A 22,773-nucleotide genomic window follows, 5' to 3' on the forward strand; every position below is an offset into this window, starting at 1 on the left:
TCAAATTATTATAATAGGATCCCTATGGTGTGGAAACAGGCCATTTGGCCCAACAAGTCCACACTGACTCTCCAAAGAGCATCCCACCCCTACCCTATTACTCCACATTTACCCCTGACGAACGTACCTAACCTACACATCCCTGAACACTATGGGTAATTTAGCACAGGCAATTCACCTGACCTGCATATTTCTGGACTGTGGGAGGAAACCAGAGCATGTGGGAGGAAACCCACATAGACACAGGGAGAATGTACAAACTCTACACAGACAATCACCTGAGGCTGGGATCGAACCCAGGTCTATGGCGCTCTGGAGCAGCAGTGCTAACCACTGAGCCACCGTGCCGCCCAATTGGCTTTAGATTGGAACCTTCATAACCTAGAATCTTCAGCACATGAGCAATTTTCAAATTTTAGGGGCTTGTTATCAAATACTGCACCTTTTTGTTGTGTCTATGGTATTTTCTTTTTAGTTGCATATGTCTCAGAGAAGACTGTGTCCTGCAACAGGGGATGGAGGGTGTGGAAGTTAATGTTTAGCTGTTATAGTATCAGGTTGGCCATCCATCATATATAGCCCCTTATAGTCCATTCCATTGATTGCAACAGAAATAATTCTTGTCCTGCAGTCAGTTGCTTTATGTGCTGAACATCTGCTCCTTTGTTTCAATGAGAAATTCCCTGGTGTGATAAGATTTTCCCAGGCTACATCACTGTGATGCTGACAGCAGGACACTCTTCTTGAACTTATTAAATTTGTGATACTTCCTGATGCAGGCAAAGTGGTTTACTGATGTGCTATGCCCCAGTGCGTGTGGTGGGTGATAAGCTGGAGGATAAGACCTTTTATTTGCGAATGGAGAAGGATAGATTGTAACAGAGTTATTTAAATGAGATGGCGCAGATTTTCCTTGCAGTAGCCCTCTCAAGTCATTCTTTTATCCCCATGACCTTTTGTATGACCTGTTCACTGCAGCTCAGGTTAGCTAAAACTCGAGTAAAATGAAGATATATTCAAAACCACCAGGAGAGGGAGCTATGTGCTTTATTATGTGCTAATCTAGTCCCACCTGCCAGCACCTGCCCATATCCCTCCAAATCCTTCCTATTCATATACCCATCCAGATGCCTTTTAAATGTTGCAATTGTACCAGCCTCCACCACTTCCTCTTGCAGATCATTCCATAGGAGAAAGTGAGGACTGCAGATGCTGGAGATCAGAGCTGAAAATGTGTTGCTGGAAAAGCGCAGCAGGTCAGGCAGCATCCAAGGAACAGGAGAATCGATGTTTTGGGCATCAGCCCTTCTTCGGGCTCATGCCCGAAACGTCGATTCTCCTGCTCCTTGGATGCTGCCTGACCTGCTGCGCTTTTCCAGCAACACATTTTCAGCTCATTCCATACACGTACCACCCTCTGTGTGAAAAAGTTGCCCCTTTGGTCTCTTTTATATCTTTCCCCTCTCAGCCTAAACCTATGCCCTCTAGTTTTGCACTCCCCGACCCCAGGGAAAAGACTTTGCCTATTTATCCTATCCATGCCTCTCATGATTTTATAAACCTCTATAAGGTCACCCCTCAGTCTCTGACACTCCAGGTAAAACAGCCCCAGCCTGTTCAGCCTCTCCCTATAGCTCAAATCCTCCAACCCTGGCAACATCCTTGTAAATCTTTTCTGAAACATTTCAAGTTTCACAACATTCTTCCGATAGGAAGGAGGTCAGAATTGCACGCAATATTCCAAAAGCGGCCTAACCAATGTCCTATACAGCTGCTACATGACCTCCCAACTCCCGTACTCAATACTCTGACCAATAAAGGAAAGCATACCAAACGCTTTCTTCACGATCCTATCTACCTGCCACTCCATTTTCAAGGAGCTATGAACCTGCACTCCAAGGTCTCTTTGTTCAGCAACACTCCCTAGGACCTTACCATTAAGTGTATAAGTCGTGCTAAGATTTGCTTTCCCAAAATACAGCACCTCGCATTTATTTGAATTTAACTTCATCTGCCACACCTCAGCCCATTGGCCCATCTGGTCCAGATCCTGTTGTAATCTGAGGTAAGCCTCTTTGCTGTCCACTACACCTCCAATTTTGGTGTCATCTGCAAAATTACTAATGATATATCTTATGCTCACATCATTATATAAATGATAAAAAGTAGTGGACCCAGCACTGATCCTTGTGACACTCCATTGGTCTCAGGTCTCCAGTCTGAAAAACAACCTTTGGGGGGAGCAACAGGAATGCAGAGTCCTTGGCTAATGGTAAGGTTCTTGGTAATGTAGATGAGCAGAGAGATCTCGGTGTCCATGTACATCAATCCCTGAAAGTTGCCACCCAGATTGATAGGGTTGTTACAAAGGTATACAGTGTGTTAGCTTTTATCAGTAGAGGAATTGAGTTTCAGAACCATCAGGTCGTACTGCAGCTGTACAAAACTCTGGTACGGCCACACTTGGAGTATAGCGTACAGTTCTGATCACCGTATTATAGGAAGGATGTGAAAGCTTTGGAAAGGGCTCAGAGGAGATTTACTAGGATGTTGCCTGGTATGGAGGAAAGGCTGAGGGACTTGAGGCTGTTTTCCTTAGAGAGAAGAAGGTTGAGAGGTGACTTAATTGAGACATAGAAAATAATCAGAGGGTTTGATAGGGTGGACAGGGAGAGCCTTTTTCCTTGGATGGTGATGGCTAGCATGAGGGGACATAGCTTTAAATTGAGGTGATAGATATAGGACAGATGTCAGAGGTAGTTTCTTTATGCAGACAGTAGCTGGGGTGTGGAACACTGCCTGCAACAGTAGTAGATTTGTCAACTTTAGGGGCATTTCAATGGTCACTGATAAATATATAGATGAGAATGGAATAGTGTGGGATAGATGGGCTTCAGATTGGTTCCACAAGTTGGTGCAACATCGAAGGCTGAAGGGCCTGTACTGCGCTGTAACTATGTTGTATGTTTTATGTAACCCTCCTCCATCATCCTCTATCTTGACTCCAGACCCACAGCAACATGATTGACTCTTACCTGCCCTCTGAAATTACCTAGCAAGCCCTTCAGTTGTATTAATTGTGACAAAGAAATGAAACCAGAGAGATCACCCAATGTTAGGCATCAGAAAAGACAACAGCTCTGTCCTCCTCACTAACATCTGGGGGCTGGTGCCAACATTGGGAGAGCTGTCCCACAGACTAGTCAAGCAACAGCCTGCCACAGTCATACTCACGGAATCATACCTTATAGACAATGTCCCAGACCCCACTATCACCATTCCATGCTGTGTTACGATCGAGCCCTCCACTATCACCTGATGAAGGAGCGTCGCTCCGAAAGCTAGTGTGCTTCCAATTAAACCTGTTGGACTATAACCTGGTGTTGTGTGATTTTTAACTTTGTACACCCCAGTCCAACACCTGCATCTCCAAATCATGATCACCATTCCTGAATATGTCTTTCCCACCAGCAGAGGGGGTGGCACAGTGGGATATAGTCAGGAGGGAGTTGATCTGGGAGACCCCAACATTGACTCTGGGCCCCACGAAGTCTCATGGGCAAGGAGCCCTCCTGCTAATTACCATGTACCGCCCTCCCTTGGCTGATGAATCGGTACTGCCCCATACTCCTCCTACAATACTTCGAGGAAACACTGAGGATGGCAAGGGCACAAGGTGTACTCTGGGTGGGGGATCTTTCTGTCCATCATCAGGAGTGGTTTGGGAGCAGTAGCACTAATCGAGCTGGACAGGTCCTAAAGGATACTGCTGCCAGACTGGGTATGCGGCAGGTAGTGAGGAAAAAACATACTTCACCTCATCCTTACCAATCTGCCAGTTGCAAAAGCATCTCTCCAGGACAGTATTGGGAAGAGTGACCATCGCACTGTCCTTTTGGAGACAAAGTCCTGCCTTCACATTGAGAATACCCTCCATCGTGTTGTGTGGCACTATGACGCTGCCAAATGGGACAGACTTCAAACTGATCTAGCAGCTCAAGATCTGGTATCCATGAGGTGCTGTGGACCATCAACAGCACAGAACTGTACTCCAGTACAATCTGTAATCTCAAGGCCTGGCATATCCCCCACTCAACCATTACCATCAAGCCAGGGGATCAATCCTGGTTCAATAGAGAGTGCAGGAGGGCATGGCAGGGGCAGCACCAGTCAGACCTGAGGATGAGGTGTCACTCTGGTGAAGCTACCAAACAGGACTACTTGCACATCAAACAGGATAAGCAATAAGTGATAGACAGAGCTGAGTGATTCCACAGCTAAAAAATCATATCTAAGCTCTGCAGCCCTGCCATATCTAGTTGTGAATATTGATGGATAATTAAACAACTTGCTGAAGGAGTAGACTTCACAAATATCTCCATCCTCAATGATGGAAGAGCTCAGCACATCAGGGCAAAAGATAAAACTGCAGCATTTGCAACAATCTTCAGTCAGAAGTGTCGAGTAAATGATCCATCTCGACCTCTTCCAGTGGTCGCCAGCACAGAGTGGTAGTACTGAAGATTTCCAGAGACAACCACAAAAGACTGCATGCCAACTTAGAGGACACTGCCTCAACCTGTCCTCTTGACAAAATTGTCTGGGAACAGGAGCATGCTCTCATCTGTCAGGAGGCATCGATATCCTTTCTTTGTCAAATTAACTCATCTACCATATCAAAGCTGCTACCTCTTAGTTAAAGATCAGAAAATAATTACAGTACAGAAGACTTAATTGGCTAAAAGGCTTTATTCTGCTTTTTATCAGACCATGTTATGCTCTAAGAAGATCGACACCATCCAGGACAAAGCAGTCCCCACTTGATTGGCGCCATATCTACAAACATTCACTCTCACCTCAGTGATGCTTAGTGGCAGCAGTGTCTACTATCTATAACACACACTGCAGCAACTTACCAAGGCTCCTCAGACAGCACCTTCCAAACCCACCACCACTTCCATCTCGAAGGACAAGGGCAGCAGGTCCATAAGAATACCAACCCTTGCAAATTCCCTTCTGAGCCACTCACCATCCTGACTTGGAAACATATCACCATTCCTTCAGTGTCACTGGGTCAATACCCTGGAAGCCCCTCCCTAAGGAATATTGTGGGTCAACCTATGGGAGATGGGCTGCAGTTGTTCAAGAAGACAGCACCTTTTCAAGGCACAACTAGGGACAGGCAAGAAAGGCTGGCCCAGTCATTGATGTCCACATCCCATCAGTAAGTGAAAAAGGTCTGTTAAGTATCAGATGCATAGTGTTTTCTCACTGGGAGGCCTCATGAGATCTCTCACCGTATTTTACCAAAGACACTTCATTATTCCCCTCCCTTGCCCTGAAATGGCTAACCCAAAAAAAGTGAAATCACATGACCTTTTATTGGTTCTGACATCTATTACTAAATGTAGTAAATTGTAAAAGCTTACATTTCTATAGAGAAGAGCACCCTTTCTTGATGGTTATGAAATATTAGGTGTCAGCCCATTATACTCAATTAGTCTTGTTATATCACATTTAGTGCCGCCTACAAGTTAATTACTTGAGGACAGTTGCCACATTTAATGTAGATTAGATTTTGACATTTTTGTGGCTTGTGGTAAATGTTGTGAAACTGGGTGGGAAAATGACTGGTTCTGTTTGGGATGATCCCAGAATCCACCCAGACATAGTCACCTGAAGGTCAGCCAAATGAGCACCATCATCCTTATCATCATTCTCATCACAGTCATCCTCAACCTCATCATCATCTGCACTCCATCACAGACTCTATCCTTCTCTCAGGGTCAGTCTGTTGGTGGCTGGACAGTCAGGAGGCTGGAAGAACACAGCAAGCCAGGCAACATCAGGAGGTGGAGAGTTCCTGCTTGTCACAGGCTCTCTGTCAGATTTGGGGTAGTAGGTGGCCGAGGGAAATGGACAGTGGCTTCTTTCCCTGCCTTTCATTTCTGCCCAACAGAAAGTCCCAGATGCTCCTCCCCCACTCCAAATGGTCTTGGCCCAGTGATTCCCAGGTGTCGGTGGGAATGCTGCACTTCCCCATTGAAGCCTTGAGGTATCCCTGAGGCACTTCCTCTGTCCACCTGGGGCTGGCCTGCTGTTTCAGAGCTGAGAGTGGAGCACCTGCTGGGGAGTCTCACGTCAGTCATAGGAAGAATGTCCCCAGTTCATCACAGCTGATCGGGGGGGGGGGGGCGGGGGCGGAAGGTCAGTGCCTCAATTCATTGGGTGTTGGGGTCTCTGTCTTCCCAGTGGATTCACATGATCTTCCAAAGGCAACGTTGTTGGGAATGCTCCAGTACCTGACAGTATCGACCATAGGCAGTCCATTTTATTTTATTATTTTTTTCTTTCTTTTTATTCAATTTCCACCACCAGGAAGAAAGGAAACACCTGAGTGGCCAGTGAAGGCAGTCCATTTTATTTATTTTTTCCTTTTTCTTGTTTTTTACCCCCACACTACCGCCTAACTGCAGTAGTGCTTATTTTACCCCAGCAAGGCAGTCCATTTTATTTGTAAAGCTGCCCCCCCCCGCCCACTCTTTATATCACTCCTAGTAATTGTATAACAGCCCACAGCTTGACCTTCATTAGCACAGAACCAGTAAACTGTGAGCACCAACTGGCTTTCCTCAATTGGCTCATGGATATGAGTCAGATTGACTCCATTTGATATTAAATACACCGTTCTGAGAAAACAATCTTCAGCTGAATCAAATGAGTGTTAACAATGTTCTTTTTTTTTAACTGTGGGGTAGTTGCTCAGTTAAGTACCACTGGTCAGACTTTGTAAAGCCAAATAACAGAATGAACCACACACAGTAACCATCAACCAACGCCTGCTAAATTTCAACTGGGGTTGTACCACCAGAATGAGAGTCCCAATTTAGGTCTGTAAGTATTTCATTCAAACATTCCCAGAGTTTATCACCTACCGAGTGCTCTCTTTCTACTATCAATGGGATTAGGGGTCAGCTATCGGTGAGTCCATCTTGCTTTTGTCTGCTATTATGTTGGTATTGTTGAGCTGATCATGTTACAAAAGTTAAACAGATTCTTTGTTAATGGCATTCTTCTCACAACCTAAAAGGCAATTAATTGTTTGTGAGAGTGATTTGTGGTTTCTACTTGCTTTGAATAACAAAACAAAAGATCTCAAACAATATTAATGCTTATCAAGGCCCAATTATACCCACCCATAAAATTGAATAAAACACTGATCTATGGGGATAATAAACATGTGTCTTTCAGTTAAATAACACAAAGAACTGCAGATGTTGGAAATCTGAAACAAAAATACAAATTTCTTGAAAAATGTAGCTGCAGATCATAGCTTCAGTTCTGAAGAAGGGTCAACTCCTACCAGCCAGGGTCACACCACATACACCAACCACCCGGTGGGGGAAAAACAAACACTTAAAACAAATCAATGAAAAATAATAATGTCAACCATCCCTTATCTTTAATCTCTAAGTTATGTTAAGCACTCGATCCATCCTGGACATCATCTCACACAACTTATTCCCAGAAAGGACTCCATCAAGTCCTTTTGAAAGAAGAACAACCCGAACAGCTCTGCCCCCTGGACCTGTTCAGCTGCTCGACTTAGTCAATGTGTCCACAAAGTTTTTCTCTTTCTCTGGCAAGTCGGCCAAAGGTATGGATCCATTATGACTGGATAACTTAAAGAATATTGGATCCCGTGTGCGCTCTCAACCTTCTCTTGGTGCCATCATACGACTTCCTTTTCTGGACCACTGCTGCCAAGAAGTCTTGAAGAAATATGACCCTAGACCCACCACATACCAATGCCCTTGAATCCCTCCCCTGGGCTCGACAGGCTTCCATGACCCTTTGCTTGAGTTTATAACGATGGAACCTTACCAGGACAGGACGTGGGCACTAATCTGCACCTGGCTTTCATGCCGTGATCCAGTGGGCTCTCTCAATTGTTATCCTCCCCTCTCAACCTCCAAACCAAGGAATTCTGGGAACCACTTCTCGAAGAACTCCCCCAGCCGCTCACCTTCTGTCCCCTCAGGTATGCCAACAACGCACAGGTTCTTTCTTCTGTCTCTGATTTCAAGATCGTCCACCAGATCCAACAGGCCCAAGCCCTGTGTTCCAGGGCTTCAATCCAGCTCTGGGAGGACTCAGTCTCCGCCTGTACACCTGCAGCCCAGAGCTCGAGCTCATTGGTTCTTTTTCCCAAGTCTTACAGCAATGTAGATACAGGAGCCAGCTTCTCCTCTATTTTTCCTGGATCTGCCTCCCCAGGGCCTCGTGAGATTTGGCCAGCTCCTCATCCAATGTCTGGTGAGAAAGCAAGCCCGCTGCTTCAGTGGGCTGGGCCGTGGCCCTGCCCCAGGTGAGCTTCCTCCTGCCTTCGGCATTCTCCAGCTGCAATGACAGAAGTAAGTAGGTTTTTTTTTCATGTTTCTAATTCCTTTACTGTGTTCTTACTCAGAGTGAAGTGTGTGGGATAGTCCCTGACTCTGTCAGAGTCGGTGTTGCAGCACAGAACCCAGCAAATGCGATCCTAACAGGATGCCGCCATCTTGGATCCCCATGGGGAACCTTTTTGGAAAAACAAAGTAACTGGAAGAGTGAGCCGTGCTCCGTGCTGTCGGCCCGGGCAGGTGCCGGGGCAGGCTGTCCTAGAGGGGGCCGGAAGGTGGGGAGAAGTGGGAAAGAGCCAGATGGTGGGTAGGCCGTGCTCAGTGCTGTCGGCCCGGGCAGGTACTGGGGCAGGCTGTCCTAGAGGGGGCCGGAAGGTGGGAGGGCTGGGTGGTTTGCAGGGTTGCCAGGGGGGTCTGTGATGTATGCACTGTGTTTTATTGTTCTGTTTATCAGACTGTTTTGTATGTGTTTGTGTTTACAGTTTCCTTTTTGAGAAGGTAAAGTGGGATTTGAGGTTGGTCCTGGGAACGGGTTATACGGTGGAGTTTGGAGTTTGTCCTTGATGCCCCTTTCCCCTGTAAATCGCTGTTTCTTGTAAACTGCTGCTTAGTGTTCATTGTTAACTCTTTGTTTGTATTTTGTACTGTAGTGTAAAATTTTCTTAAAGACCAGGACAAAAGTATATATCTAAGCAGGAGATTCTGCACCTGGGCCTGGCCAAACTGGTCATAAACAGGTCCAGGCAGTGGGCCGTGGGAGGGGGTGGGGGGCGTTATGACCGACTGCCGGCCCCTCTTCTTCAGTTATGTTTGGGCCCGGATGTTTCTGGAGAAGGATTACAGTGTCTACCAACACCCTCAAGGTTTTCAGGGAGAGCTGGGCACCGCAGGGTGTGGACTGTTTATTTCCCCCTCCGATTATATTTTGATTTAATCCCTAGCCCTCCCTCCTTTCCCCACCCCCTCCACTTTATGTGGGCATTACCCTGCGTTGAGAAGAGCATGGCTTGTCACTGGCCACTTGGGTGTCTTTCTTTTTCCTGTTGGTGGGATATGAATAAGGATTTCTACACTCGAGATTTCTTTACTGTGAGGAAAAAAAAACAGGAGATTAGAATAAAGAAAATATAACTGGGAGACTAGAATCCCCTCAGTTGAGGAGTGACGCTGAGCTAGCTGGCCATATCCATTGTCCTGTACGGATGTAAATCAGGGAGACCGGGTGATGGGAAACCAGCCTCTATGCAGTTACTTCAAGCCCAGTGACCCTTCCTCAAACAAACGGTTGGTTTGACATCCATGAATAACCGTTTAGCTTTCAGCAGAGAGTTGTGTTCGGTTTAAGAAACTTCCGAAAGATTTTGAAGGCCATGTGGAATGGTACAAATGGGAAGAGGGTTTGCAAATGTGTACTAAAGCGAAGGATGTTCTTCAAGTATTTATTGGTGATGTTAAAAATTCTGAAGTGTGTGGGATGTTTGAGTTATGAGGAAAGAGTGAGTAGGTTGAGACCTTTGTCATTGGAGTGTAGGAGGTTGAGGGGTGACCTTGTAGAGGTTTCTAAAATCATCAGGGGTATTGATAAGGTCAATAGCGGAAGTGTCTTTTCTCTTGGGTGGGGTATTTAAAGACTAGGGGGCATGATTTTTAAGGTGAGATGAGAAAACTTTTAAAAAGGACACAAGGGGCAACTTATTTACACAGCATCGTTTGTGTATGAAACAAATAGTGGTAGGGAGTGATGGATGCAGGGGGGAGACAGTGAGGACTGCAGATGCTGGAGATCAGAGCTGAAAATGTGTTGCTGGAAAAGCGCAGCAGGTCAGGCAGCATCCAAGGAACAGGAGAAACGACGTTTCGGGCCGGAGCCCTTCATCAGGAATGGATGCAGGTACAGTTACAACATTTTAAAAGATATTTGGATAAGTACATGAATAGGAAATGCTTGAAGGGATATGGGCCAGGAGCAGGCAGGAGGGACTAGATTAGTTTGGGATTATGTTGGACATGGACTGGTTACACTGGAAGGGTCTGTTTCTGTGCTGTATGACATTCTGACTCTTAGACTATCAGCAGCTTCCACTTGTAGAACAGTCAGTAATCATGGTAATTGCCAAAAATACAGAGCTGGTGAGGGATTGGAGAGAAGTTGGGACGGTTGTTCTGAGAAGATTAAATTGAGGTGTTTAAAACAATGGGGAGTTATTTTAGAGCAAACATTAAGAAAGTGTCTCTATAGGCAGGAGAGTAGCCAATCAAATGACACAGAATTAAAATTAGTGGTTTAAGTCCCATAGGACTCCTCTTCAGTTCCGAGGAAGTCACATCAACTACTTAATGTTAAAGCTGTTTCTCTCTCCACAGATTTTGGCGGATCTGCCGACCTTCTCCAGTATTCTCTGTGTTTGTTTCAGAATTTCAGCATTAATTTTGATTTTTATTTGACGAAGGTTTAAAATCATTAATAAATTAAAGCACAGGGAACATCTTGACACAATGGATTGTTAAAAGCTGGAGTCCACTAGCTGGTGGGATGGTGGGGGTCACTCAAAGGAAAGGTTCTGGATGGAGAAGAGATTGTAAATTTTGGGGATAAGAATATTAAACTGGGAATAATAGAATAGTTCCTGCATAACGATGTTTCCAACAATATTGTTTGAATGGCTGCTGTATGATTCCAGGAATCCACGTGTTGGTACGGCTTGTTTTGTGGATATGAGGCAGCCAGCACCCGTTTCACCAAACAGTTCTACGTGCCAATGTTCACTGGTTTCTGGTCACACGGCGACAGTAATGCAGGCGGAAATGCCAAACCTTCCTCGTATTCCCGACAAGCAAAAAGAATGCTTCTCCATTTTGTTATTTGCTGCTTTTGTGTTTGTCTCTCCTATACGTACTAACATACATGAACAAAAGAAATTTAACTGATCTAACGATTGAAAGGTTACAAAAGTAAGTAACTAAAGTAATATTCTATTGTTGAATGCATTCCTTCTTGACTTTATCACTCAGTCACTAACTCATTACCCATGAGAATACTCTGCACCATGGAATGAGCTGCCAGAGGCCAGTGCAGTTACAATGTCTCCGAGGCAAACAGATGGGTTTACAAATAGGAAGGGTTTAGACAAAATGGGCCAAATGCTGGCAAATGGGTCTAGATTAGTTTGGGATATCTGATTGGCCTAGACAAGTTGGACACTGGGTCTGTTTCTGTGCTGTACCTCTCAATGACTATGCTTCTATAACATTACTAAACTGCGCTTTTAAGACATAGGACATAAGAGTGGAAGTAAGGCCATTCGGCCCATCGAGTCCACTCCACCATTCGATCGTGGCTGCTGGGCACTTCAACTCCACTTACCCGCATTCTCCCCGTAGCCCTTAATTCCCCGAGACAACAAGAATCTATCAATCTCTGCCTTGAAGACATTTAGCGTCCCGGCCTCCACTGCACTCTGCGGAAATGAATTCCACAGGCCCACCACTCTCTGGCTGAAGAAACGTCTCCGCATTTCTGTTCTGAATTTACCCCCTCTAATTCTAAGGCTGTGTCCACGGGTCCTAGTCTCCTCACCTAACGGAAACAATTTCCTAGCATCCACCCTTTCCAAGGCATGTATTATCTTGTACGTCTCTATTAAGTCTCCCCTTAATCTTCTAAACTCCAATGAATACAATCCCAGGATCCTCAGCGGTTCCTCATATGTTAGACCTACCATTCCAGGGATCATCTGTGTGAATCTCCGCTGGACACGTTCCAGTGCCAGTATGTCCTTCCTGAGGTGTGGGGACCAAAACTGGATACAGTACTCCAAATGGGGCCTAACCAGAGCTTTATAAAGTCTCAATTGGAAAAACATCTTGTCTATTACGAACAAGTATTGGTGAAGTGCCAACATACTCCTCGTGATTTTCTATACATTAGTTTAACAGTTGGAAAACTGTGCAAAGGGTGCTTATGAATTTATGATAACTACTCCCAGGGGATGAGCGCCCACATTCATAAAATTAATGCCATGTTGTTTTGCCTGATTATTTTTAAGAAAGTAAAAAATATGAGCAAAGAAAGAACTGTCTCATGGTACAGAAAATTGAAGATCAAGCTATCAGCAGCTTCTTGTTGGTCAGCTCAGTGTAGTTGGTACAAACCTGCTCTGTCTAAAGCCTATTTCAAAGATGGTCCATCACCAAGAGTCAGAGCTGGGCTGATCTGAGAACTGCATCAAAGTTAAAGCAACAAATGATGTGGTTTGCATTCAGGACCGAGCTGAAGTAGAAGGATGGATATCAAATTATCTGCCACAAACAGGACAGCAACAGACCTCTCTTTCAAATTCAAGATTTTTAAACAAAGAATGCAGCTGTACTTCATAGACACTGCACCACTCTACCATAGAGACGGTGATGCTCCTCCTGCTCAATGTCGTCATCTTCCTGCCACTCTCCCAGCTCAATGACATCCTCCCCCTTTGCTTGCTCCAGTTGTGCAGAGCACAGTACACTGGGATTGTGTGGCACACGCTGTATGGAGTGGACTGTAAGGGCCTATCAATCCCATCCAAGCACTGGAACCTGCTGCGGGAATTTCAGGATCTGATAGTCACCCTCCTAACCTCTGACCTTTATCTGTAGAGTGTGACCAGGTAGAGATCAACAGAGTGTTAAAATGACCATTTTAAATTCTCTGTAACAAGGACTCTCAAGTATCTAAAAACGATATGCTGAAGATCTCAAATAATGGCTCAGAGTCAGAAGTCACACCATACGAGGCTAGAGTCCTATAACCTGGTGTTGTTTGACTTCTGACTTTGTCCACCCCAGTCCAACACCAACACCTCCATATAAAGGGTTTCAGAGACAGATAAACTCTTGGATTTGGTCATGAGAAATGAGTATATGCCAATTAAAAGGTGTACAATTGTCTAAATCAATCCATTACAGTTGATTAGGTTTACATCATGCAGTGAATGAGTACGGTTAACCTATCATTAAATAGGTACACTGACCTAATTGTAATATATGAGTAGTATGAAAGCATGTATATACGATCAGGTCTGCTTGCACTGTGGGGCGGCTAAGTGGCTCAGTGGCAGGGTTCCAGATTCGATTCCAGCCCTGGGTGACTGTCTGTGTGGAGGTTGCACATTCTCACTGTGTCTGTGTGGGTTTCCTCTGGGTGCTCTGGTTTCCTCCCACAATCCAAAGATGTGCAGGTTAAGTGACTTGGTCATACTAAATTGCCTGTAGTCAGGGGTAAATATAGGGTAGAGGAATGGGTCAAAGTGGGTTAGTCTTCAGAGGGTCAGTGTGGACTTGTTGGGTCGAGGGGCCTATTTCCATACTATTGGGAATCTAATCTATAGGCCTCACTCCAACCCATCTGGAGAGCCCTCTGTACTGGATATATTAGCTTCTTTGTAAATAAACGCAGCAGAGACCTTCAATTGCTCCAGAGCTATATATATATCACTGTGTTGCATTTAGAACTCTTCTAATTCTTTGTGTGTCCCTCTATTCCTCATAGACATGTTGTCTCTTGATTACTGCATCTGAAGGTACACTGTTGATTTCCACAAAGACATTGGCAACACCCATTTCAACTCCACCAGCACCTCTCTTGAGTTTCCGCTGTGTATCCTTCTCAGTCTGGTTAGCTGGCATCCAGTACTAAATTAGCAAAAATATTCCTCCAATTAAATGCTGAGAATTCTGAAGTTATGATTTTGGACTTTGCTCCAAACTCAGTTTCCTGGTGTGTGATTCCATTTCTCAATCTTGGGAACTGTCTGAGATTCAGCGTAACCTTGCTATTATGTTATAGCCCACAGTGAGCTCTTGTCATCACCAAGTCAGCCTCTGTAACATTGGCTAACATTGCCCTGAGATCAGTCTCATCTCATATAACATCCTAACAGGACTAGACAGGGTAGATGCAGGGAGGATGTTCCCGATGGTGGCTGTGTCCAGAGCCAGAGGTCACAGTCTGAGGATTCAGGGTGGACAATATAGGATGGAGATGAGGGAGACATTTCTTCACTCACAGAATGAGCCTGGGGAATTCATTACCACAGGGAGCGGTTGATTCTAAAACACTGAATGTATTCAGGAGGTGGCTAGATATAGTACAAGAGGTAAATGGGATCAAAGGTTATGGGGAGGAAGCATCATTAGGCTCGTGAACTGGACATTCAAGCACGATGGTGATGAATGGTGGAGCAGGTTCGAAGGGCTGAATGGCCTCTCCTGCTCCAATGTTCTATGTTTCTATGTCACTATCTGTTGCTAAAGTCTCATTGGTGCCCTGGTTACCTCCAGACCTGATCATTCCAGTGCATTCTGGGCTGGCCTCCCTCCCTGGAAACTTCAGGGTATCCAATACTCTGCCCATGTCTTAACATGCACCACATCCTGTTCACGCATCCCCACTATCCTCACTGACCTTCATCAACTCTGGGTCAAGCAATGATTAATTTTAAAATGCTCATCCTTGCTTGCAGATCTCTTCACAGCTTCACCCCTTCCTGCCATTGGAATCTCCTCCAGCCTGAGAAACCGCGGAGCTATCTATGTTCATCAAATTCTGGCTTTTGGATCATCTCTCATTGTAGTCACGGCACCATCAGTGAACACACCTTCAGTGCCAGGGCCTGAATCTCTGGACTGCCCTCTCATCACCTCCATCTATATTGCTTTTCCATTTTAAGAAATTCCTTAAAACTGACAGCTTTGACCACGTTTTCAATTATGAAACGTCGATTCTCCTGCTCCTCGGATGCTGCCTGACCTTCTGTGCTTTTCCAGCACCACACTTTTTGACTCTGATCAGCAGTATCTGCTGTCCTCACTTTCTCCCATGTTTTCAGCTCTCTGACCTAATGTTGTTCTTATGCAGCTTGATGTCACATTCTATTTTATAATGTCCCTCTGAAGCATCTTTAATGTTTAATACATTTGAAACATGATAGAAATATAAGTTGTTGTTATAATAATAATGGTACCTGAAGTTCAGGGGTTAAGTTATGAGGAGAAATTAGGCAACTAGGCTGGTTTTCTCTAGAATTTAGAAGGTCAGGGGTGATTTGATCGATGTTTTCAAGGTATTAACAGGAAAAGACAAGATAGATAAAGATAAATTATTCCCACTGATTGGAGGTTCTAGAACTAGGGGCATAGTCTGAGAATGTGGGCCAGATTGTTGAAGAAAGATGTTAGGAAGCACTTCCATGCACAAAGGATGGGAGAAGTTTGGAACTTTCTTTCACAAACAGCAGTGGACGATGGACCGGTTGTTCATTTAAAATCTGAGATTGATACATTTTTGTTAAGCAAAGATATTAAAGATTTTGGACAAGGGCAGGTATAGTTAGACCAAAGGAAGTTAGATCACAGATCAGCCATGATCTCAGTGAACGGTGGAATAGGCTTCAAGGGCTGCTCCTAATTAACTGGACATGGTACATTAATAGCCTTTTGTTTCTGACATACCTGACAATGTGCAGACCTTTCTCAGACATAGAGCAAGGCAACTGATGATCCAATGGAAAGATATGGCAATAGAAAGAATGTCAATGCTCCCCTGAAGGGTTCAATGGTGGGCATTATGCTGGTGAGTGGCAAGGGGCTGGTTAGAACATCTTTACTTCTCATTATTGCCTCCTCTCACCTTACTGACATGCAGTCTGCTGTTCTCCTACATAGGGGAGAGTTATTAGACAGTGACAATTCACACTGTGAATGTCAGAGGGTGTCCCTGACCTGCTACTCCAGGTCTCCTCCCGGGACAGCAGTCCTCAACATCTCCAGGTACAGCCCATGGCCAGTGGCCTCACCCATCTTCAGACGTTGGCATTACCAGCCTCACTGTATCATCATGGCACAGCCTGACCCTGTTATGATACAGCTGACAACTTTGAAACAATGCCAACATGACACAGTGATGTTGCTTTGTGTGTCATGACTCCCCAGAGCAGGGTGTAGCTGAGAGCTCTTCACTTGCTCATTCACTGGCCCACCCAGTCTGTGATGGACAAGGCAGTCTGCACACCTTGACTCTACTGGGGGCCTTTAAACGCCACTTCCCATCCGGCCTGAACCTTGAAGCCAGCAGGAGAAGATCCCAGGCTGGGGAAATTCCAGCAGACACCCTGCTCTAGTGGTCATCAGGTGGGAAGGGAAGTGTGGCTCTTTCCCCGTCAGACAGCCAGCTCAAAGGTGGCCAGGAGTTCTGCCTCTACTCCATTGGCTGTGATGCTGCTGTGAGCAGAGACCAGGGGATCCTCTTGGGAATAAATGGCGAGGGTGAAGTGGAAGTCCTCGTTATCCCAGAGACACATGGCGGGTAGTGGGTTTAACCCAAGCCTCAGGCACAGGAGGAGGTTTGAGAAGAAGGGGCCTCTTTTGTAATGGAAATGTGAATTTATCCAAATTAAAATGCACTTTCAATTCATGAGTAAGAACAGAATAAATAACGAGTCTCTCTCCCTCTCTCTCCCTCTTCCACCACACCCCCCCCCCCCCCTCGGTGTCTCCCTCTGTTTCATGGATTTCTGACCAGTAGCTGAGGCAGCACCAAGTTCATACACTGGCAATGGTCCCTGATAGAAAGTTAAATGACCAGCTTTATCCAAACCTGTAACCTTAAGGCATCCTCTAATTGTAACTCACACCGAGGTAAGTAAATATGATGGCTATTAAATGGCATAGAGTGGAGTCCAGTATTTTTCATTTCGCATCAAATACCAATAATCAGATTGACTCAATTCCAACCAGTTCCCTCTGCATTGATAATAGCAGTGATTACAGAGCAGCATGTTTATTGGTGTGGTTGGGCTGGGTTTAACATGGTGCAAACAGGCAACAACAATGTACTCATTGCTAGTTAGTTGCTGCACTCAGCAATTTCTTTCTTACACACTTGCATTATGTATCTCTGAACAAAACCCACGCAATACTTTTCAGGTTGATGTGTGGCCAGGAAGCCAGTACCTTGCTAGAGGAATTGGTGGTTAAACCAGGATTTATAAAGAAATATTGCCAAGGATAAAATCTTTTAACCCATTCAGCTGGTTAACAGAATTGATATTGCTCTGAACATCTGCCTATTTCCAACTTTAGCAACAAGGGACAGGAACTTGTAACCACAACATTCATGACCCGAACATGTTAGAACACACAGTCCCATCAGCAATAAAATCCTTTTGTGAAAGCTGTTAGAATTTGAAAACCAAATCTTCTGAATGGTTTACTTTCTTGTACCTCTTACTTACGACATTACTAACATTGACCAGAATTACTATATTGTAGTGTAGATAGCATAAGGTTGATATTAATTGTGAGAAGAACTAAAAATACGAACCAGTTCCTGCCAGAGATTAGGCTAGGGACTACACTGAAGCTAAGTGATCCTGACTACAGTTTACAGATAACTTAAATAATACTTATGATGTATGATCTGTTGAAAAACTATGATTGAACTTTAATTAAAGTTACACCATCAAACAGACACACCCTTCAATAATTAGCCTTGGCTGTTAAACTATTAAAATATTAAGGTGTAAAAATTAGATTGTGATATTGTTTGGCTGAGAACACTACAATTCACAATTTACCTGTACTAGTCCTAATCAATAAATATCTTCCTGCCTTTTCTTTCATGTGATAATGGTATGTAATCACGGTGTCCCCAGGCTGGTGGGCAGACTTATAAGATGGCCTGAATACCACATGGGGCTGTGTGGTGATCTAGCCAGTTTTCAGCATGTTTGATTTGAGTTATTGTAGTCACATGTACCTAAGTACAGTGATAAGCTTTGTTTTGCAAACAGTACAGGCAGATCATACCGAACAAACGTGGAGGAGCTGCTGTTGGACTGGAGTGGACAAGGTTAAAGCTCGCACAGCTCCAGGTTATAGTCCATCAGGTTATAGTCCAACAGGTTCATTTGGAAGCACTAGCTTTCAGAGTGCTGCTCCTTCATTGGGTAACTACTTGATGAAGGAGCAGCGTTCTGAAAGCTTGTACTTCCAAATAAACCTGCAGGACTATAGCCTGATGGTGTATGATTGTTAACTATAGCAAACAAGGATGTACAGATCATAGGGTGCTTAAACAGAGCAAGGTGTACAGGAGGTACTCAAAGCAAAATCAACATTAGGTTTGAAGTTAGAGAGTCTCCTCATCAGCCTGATAATGGCAGGGAAGAAGCCTGTTGGCACATGTGTTCAAGTTTCTGCATCTTCTGCCTGATGGACGAGGTGATAGGAGAACATTGCTGGGGTGGGAGTGGTCTTTGATGTTGGCAGCCTTTCTGTAGCCAGGGTCTGTGTAAATGGAGTCCATGGATGGGAGGTTGGTCTGGGCTGTGCACACCACCTTCTGCAGTTTCTTACAGTCTGGGACAAAGCAGTTGCCGTATCAGGCCATTATGCACCCATACAGAATGCTGTCAATGGTGTATCTGTGAAGGTTGGTCAGGGTCCTTATGAAAATGCTGAATTTCCTGAACTGTCTGAGGAAGACGAGGCACTGTTGTACCTTCTGGACCAACGCATCGATTTGAGAAGTCCAGGGCAGATTGTCGATTATCATCACTCTGAGGAACTCGATGCTCTCCATCCTCTTCACCTCCGCTCCGTTGATGTAGATTGGGGCATGTTTCCCTACTTTCATCCTGAAGTCAATAATGAGTTCTTTAGTTTTGCTGACATAGAGAGAGAGAGAGAGAGAGAGGTTGTCCTCATTGCACCATATCACAAAGCTCTTTATCTCCCTTCTGTATTCTGATTCGTTGCTGTATTTCTGAGCTGCAATCAGTTCTGAGAACGGATCACCATACCTGAAATGTTGACTGTGCTTTCTCTCTACAGATGCTGCCAGACCTGCTGAGTTTCTCCAGCACTTTGTTTGTGTTTCTGATTTCCAGCATCTGCAGTTCTTTGTTTTTTCTCATTCACCTCAACTTTTGTTGTTTAATCAATATCCCTGAAACCTTGCACTCCTCAGAAATTCCTCTCCACTCTTACAGGCAACTGTTTGTATCAAGCATGTGTTACCAACTACTAACCATCAATTGCAAAGACATCAGTTATGAAATATTGAGCATGATAATGATGTATGTTCAATTATAATTAAAGTTGATTTTTAGGGAACATGAATCCATATTTCAGGCTTTGTTTGAAAGTTAGGATTTCTATGCATTTGGAGAGGCAAAGATTGATTAGGGATAGTCAGTGTGGTTTTGTGTGAGGGAAATCATGTCTCACAAACTAGATTGAGTTTTTTGAGGAAGGAACTAAAGAGATTGATGAGGGCAGAGCAGTAGATTTTGTTTTTCTTGGACTTTAGTCAAGTCTTTTGTAAAGTTCTGCATGGTAAACTATTTTGAAAAGTTAGCTCACATGGGATTCAGGGTGAGCTTGCCAATTGGATACAAAATTGGATAGATGGTAGGAGACAGAGGGTGTTGGCGGAGGGTTGTTTTTTGGACCAAGGGCCTGTGACCAGTGGGGTTCCACAGGGAATGGCACAAAGTCCACTTTTGTTTGCCATTTGTACAAATGATTTAGATAAGAACAGAGGAGGCATGGTCAGTAAGTTTGTAGATAACACCAAAATTGGTGGCAGAGTGGACAGTGAAGAAGATTATCTAGGATTACAAGACCTTGATCAATTGGGTCAATGGGCTGACGAATGGCAGATGGGGTTTAATTTGGATAAATGTGAGGTATTGCATTCTGGTAAAACAAACAGGGGCAGGACTTATGGTTAGAACCTGGGTAGTACTGTCGAACAGAGAGATGTAGGAATTCAGGTACACAAATCTGTGTCACAGATCGACAGGGTATTTAAGAAGGTGCTTAGCGTGCTTGGCTTCATTGCTCAGACCAATAAGTATCGGAGTTGGGATGCCATGGTGAGGTTGTACAGGACATTGGTGAGGCCCCTTCTGGAGTACGGTATGCAGTTCTAGTCACCCTGTTATAGGAAGAATATTATTAAATTGGAAAGGGTTCAGAAAAGATTTACCAGGATCTTGCTGAGAATAGAGCACATGAGTTATAGGGAGAGGCTGGTTTACATTGGAGTGTAGGACGTTGAAGGTTGACCTTATCGTGATTTACAAAATCATTAGGGGTGTAGGTAAGGTGAATAGCAAAGCTGTTTCCTCTTGGGTGATGGAGTTCAAAACCAGGAGCATATCTTTAAGGGGCGAGGAGAAAGATTTAAAAAGGGCATAAGGGGCAACCTTTCTACACAGAGGATGGTTTGTGTGCGGAATGAACTGCCAGAGGAGATAGTGAGGGTGCAGTTACAACAGTTAAAAGGCATTTGGATCAGTTCATGAATAAGAAAACTTTGGAAGGAATTGGGCCAAACACAGGCAGGTGGGACTGATTTGGTTTGGGAATACGGTTGGCAAGGACTAGTTGGACCAAAGGGTGTATTTCCGCACTGTATGACTCTGTGTTAAAGTTATTTGATTTTAATTTTGCAAAGGAAGCATTGCAGTCACCAAACAGAAAAGCACTTTATAAACCATGAATTGCTGTAACTTTTTAGTTCCTCACCATTAATTTGTGCTAATGAGAGGCCTGTCAGAAATGAATCCTTTGCTTTCTCTCTCCCCCATGCCTGGTTTTCCTCCCTGTCCAAACAACAGGATGGATCTGTCCAAGGTGGGACTTATCTTCGCTTTCTATACATTTCTGTGTCTGAGCTTCTGGCCTCCTTCTTTGTCCACTCAACCTGAACTTGCCCACACCTTAACCAACTGTTCGGATTATTTTGCATCAAAAACACTAACTTGTGTAAATTAGATTTTCAAACTTTCCATTCTGGTTTAAACATTTTCTCTGTCACACTAATTTTATTATTCAATGACACTTACCAAAGACTACCACGCCAAACAGTTAGAATCAACAAGGATTTCCTTACTATGGGAATAAGGTCAGATGAGCCTTGAACAGTGCCATGTTTATTTTACCTCATCCTGTAGGTGCCTGTTGTAAGGTCTTTCCATGTGAATCAAGCAACCCTTATGATTTTATGGGCAGCCTGTGTTAATTTGCTGCCATATGTACAATGGAGGGGACAAGGTAAAGGTTGGCTAGCCCTCATGTGCACGCCCACCTGTTCGAATGGCACTTTTGCTGTCTGCTGTCTGCTGCTGGAACTGCATCAGGCAGAGCAGTTGCTTCAGGAATCCGGTGTTAGACATATGGAAACATGGGCAGGGAGGAAGTGGTCAAGCAAGGGAGCCATGTTTTACTAAAGAAGCTGAATCTCTTGTCAAGAGGATAAAGGAGGCTTATGAAAAGATGAAGTGTGAAGGCTCATTTAGGGCGCTTTGAGAGATACAGTTTAGCCGGGAAAGACCTAAAGAGAGAACTAAGGAGAGCCAGGAGGGGATATGAGAAGTCGTTGGCAAGGAGGTTAAAGGAGAACCCTAAAGCTTTCTATAGGTATACCAGGAATAAAAGAATGACTAGAGTAAGATTAGTACTAATCAAGGATGGTAGTGGGAGTTTGTGTCTGGAGTCCAAAGAGATAGGAGAGGTGCTAAATGAATGTTTTTCATCAGTGTTCACACTGGATAAAGATAATATTGTTGAGGACAATACTGAGATACAGGCTACTAGACTGGATGGGATTGAGGTTCATAAGGATGAGATGTTAGAATTTCTGGAAATTGTGAAAATGCATAAGTCCCCTGGGCCAGGTGGGATTTATCCTAGGATTCTCTGGGAAGCCAGGGAGGAGATTGCTGAGTCTTTGGGTTTGGTCTTTATGTCATCGTTGTCTTCAGGAATGTACCAGAAGATGGAGGATAGCAAATGTTGTTCCCTTGTTCAAGATGGGGAGTAGAGACAATCCTGGTAATTATAGACCAGGGAGCCTAACTTCGGTTGTGGGTAAAGTGTTGAAAGGGTTATAAGAGATAGGGTTTATAATCATCCAGAAGGGAATAAGTTGATTAGGGATAGTCAGCACGGTTTTGTGAAGGGTAGGTCATGCCTCACAAACCTTTTTGAGTTCTTTAAGAAGGTGACCAAACAGGTAGATGAGGGTAAACTGGTTGATGTGTATATGGATTTCAGTAATGCATTTGATAAGGTTACCCACAGTAAGCTATTGCTGAAAATAGAGGCATGGGATTAAAGGTGATTCAGTGTTTTGGATAGAAATTGGCTAGCTGAAAGAAGACAGAGGGTGGTGGTTGGTAGGAAATATTCATCCTGGAATTCAATTACTAATGGTGTACTGCAAGGATCTGTTTTGGGGCCACTGAGGGGGTAGAAGGATGGGTTAGTAAATTTATGGATGACACTAAGGTCGGTGAAGTTGTGGACAGTGCTGAAGGATGTTGTAGGT

The sequence above is a fragment of the Chiloscyllium punctatum genome, chromosome 9 (genome assembly GCF_047496795.1).
Source record: "Chiloscyllium punctatum isolate Juve2018m chromosome 9, sChiPun1.3, whole genome shotgun sequence".
NCBI lineage: Eukaryota > Metazoa > Chordata > Chondrichthyes > Orectolobiformes > Hemiscylliidae > Chiloscyllium > Chiloscyllium punctatum.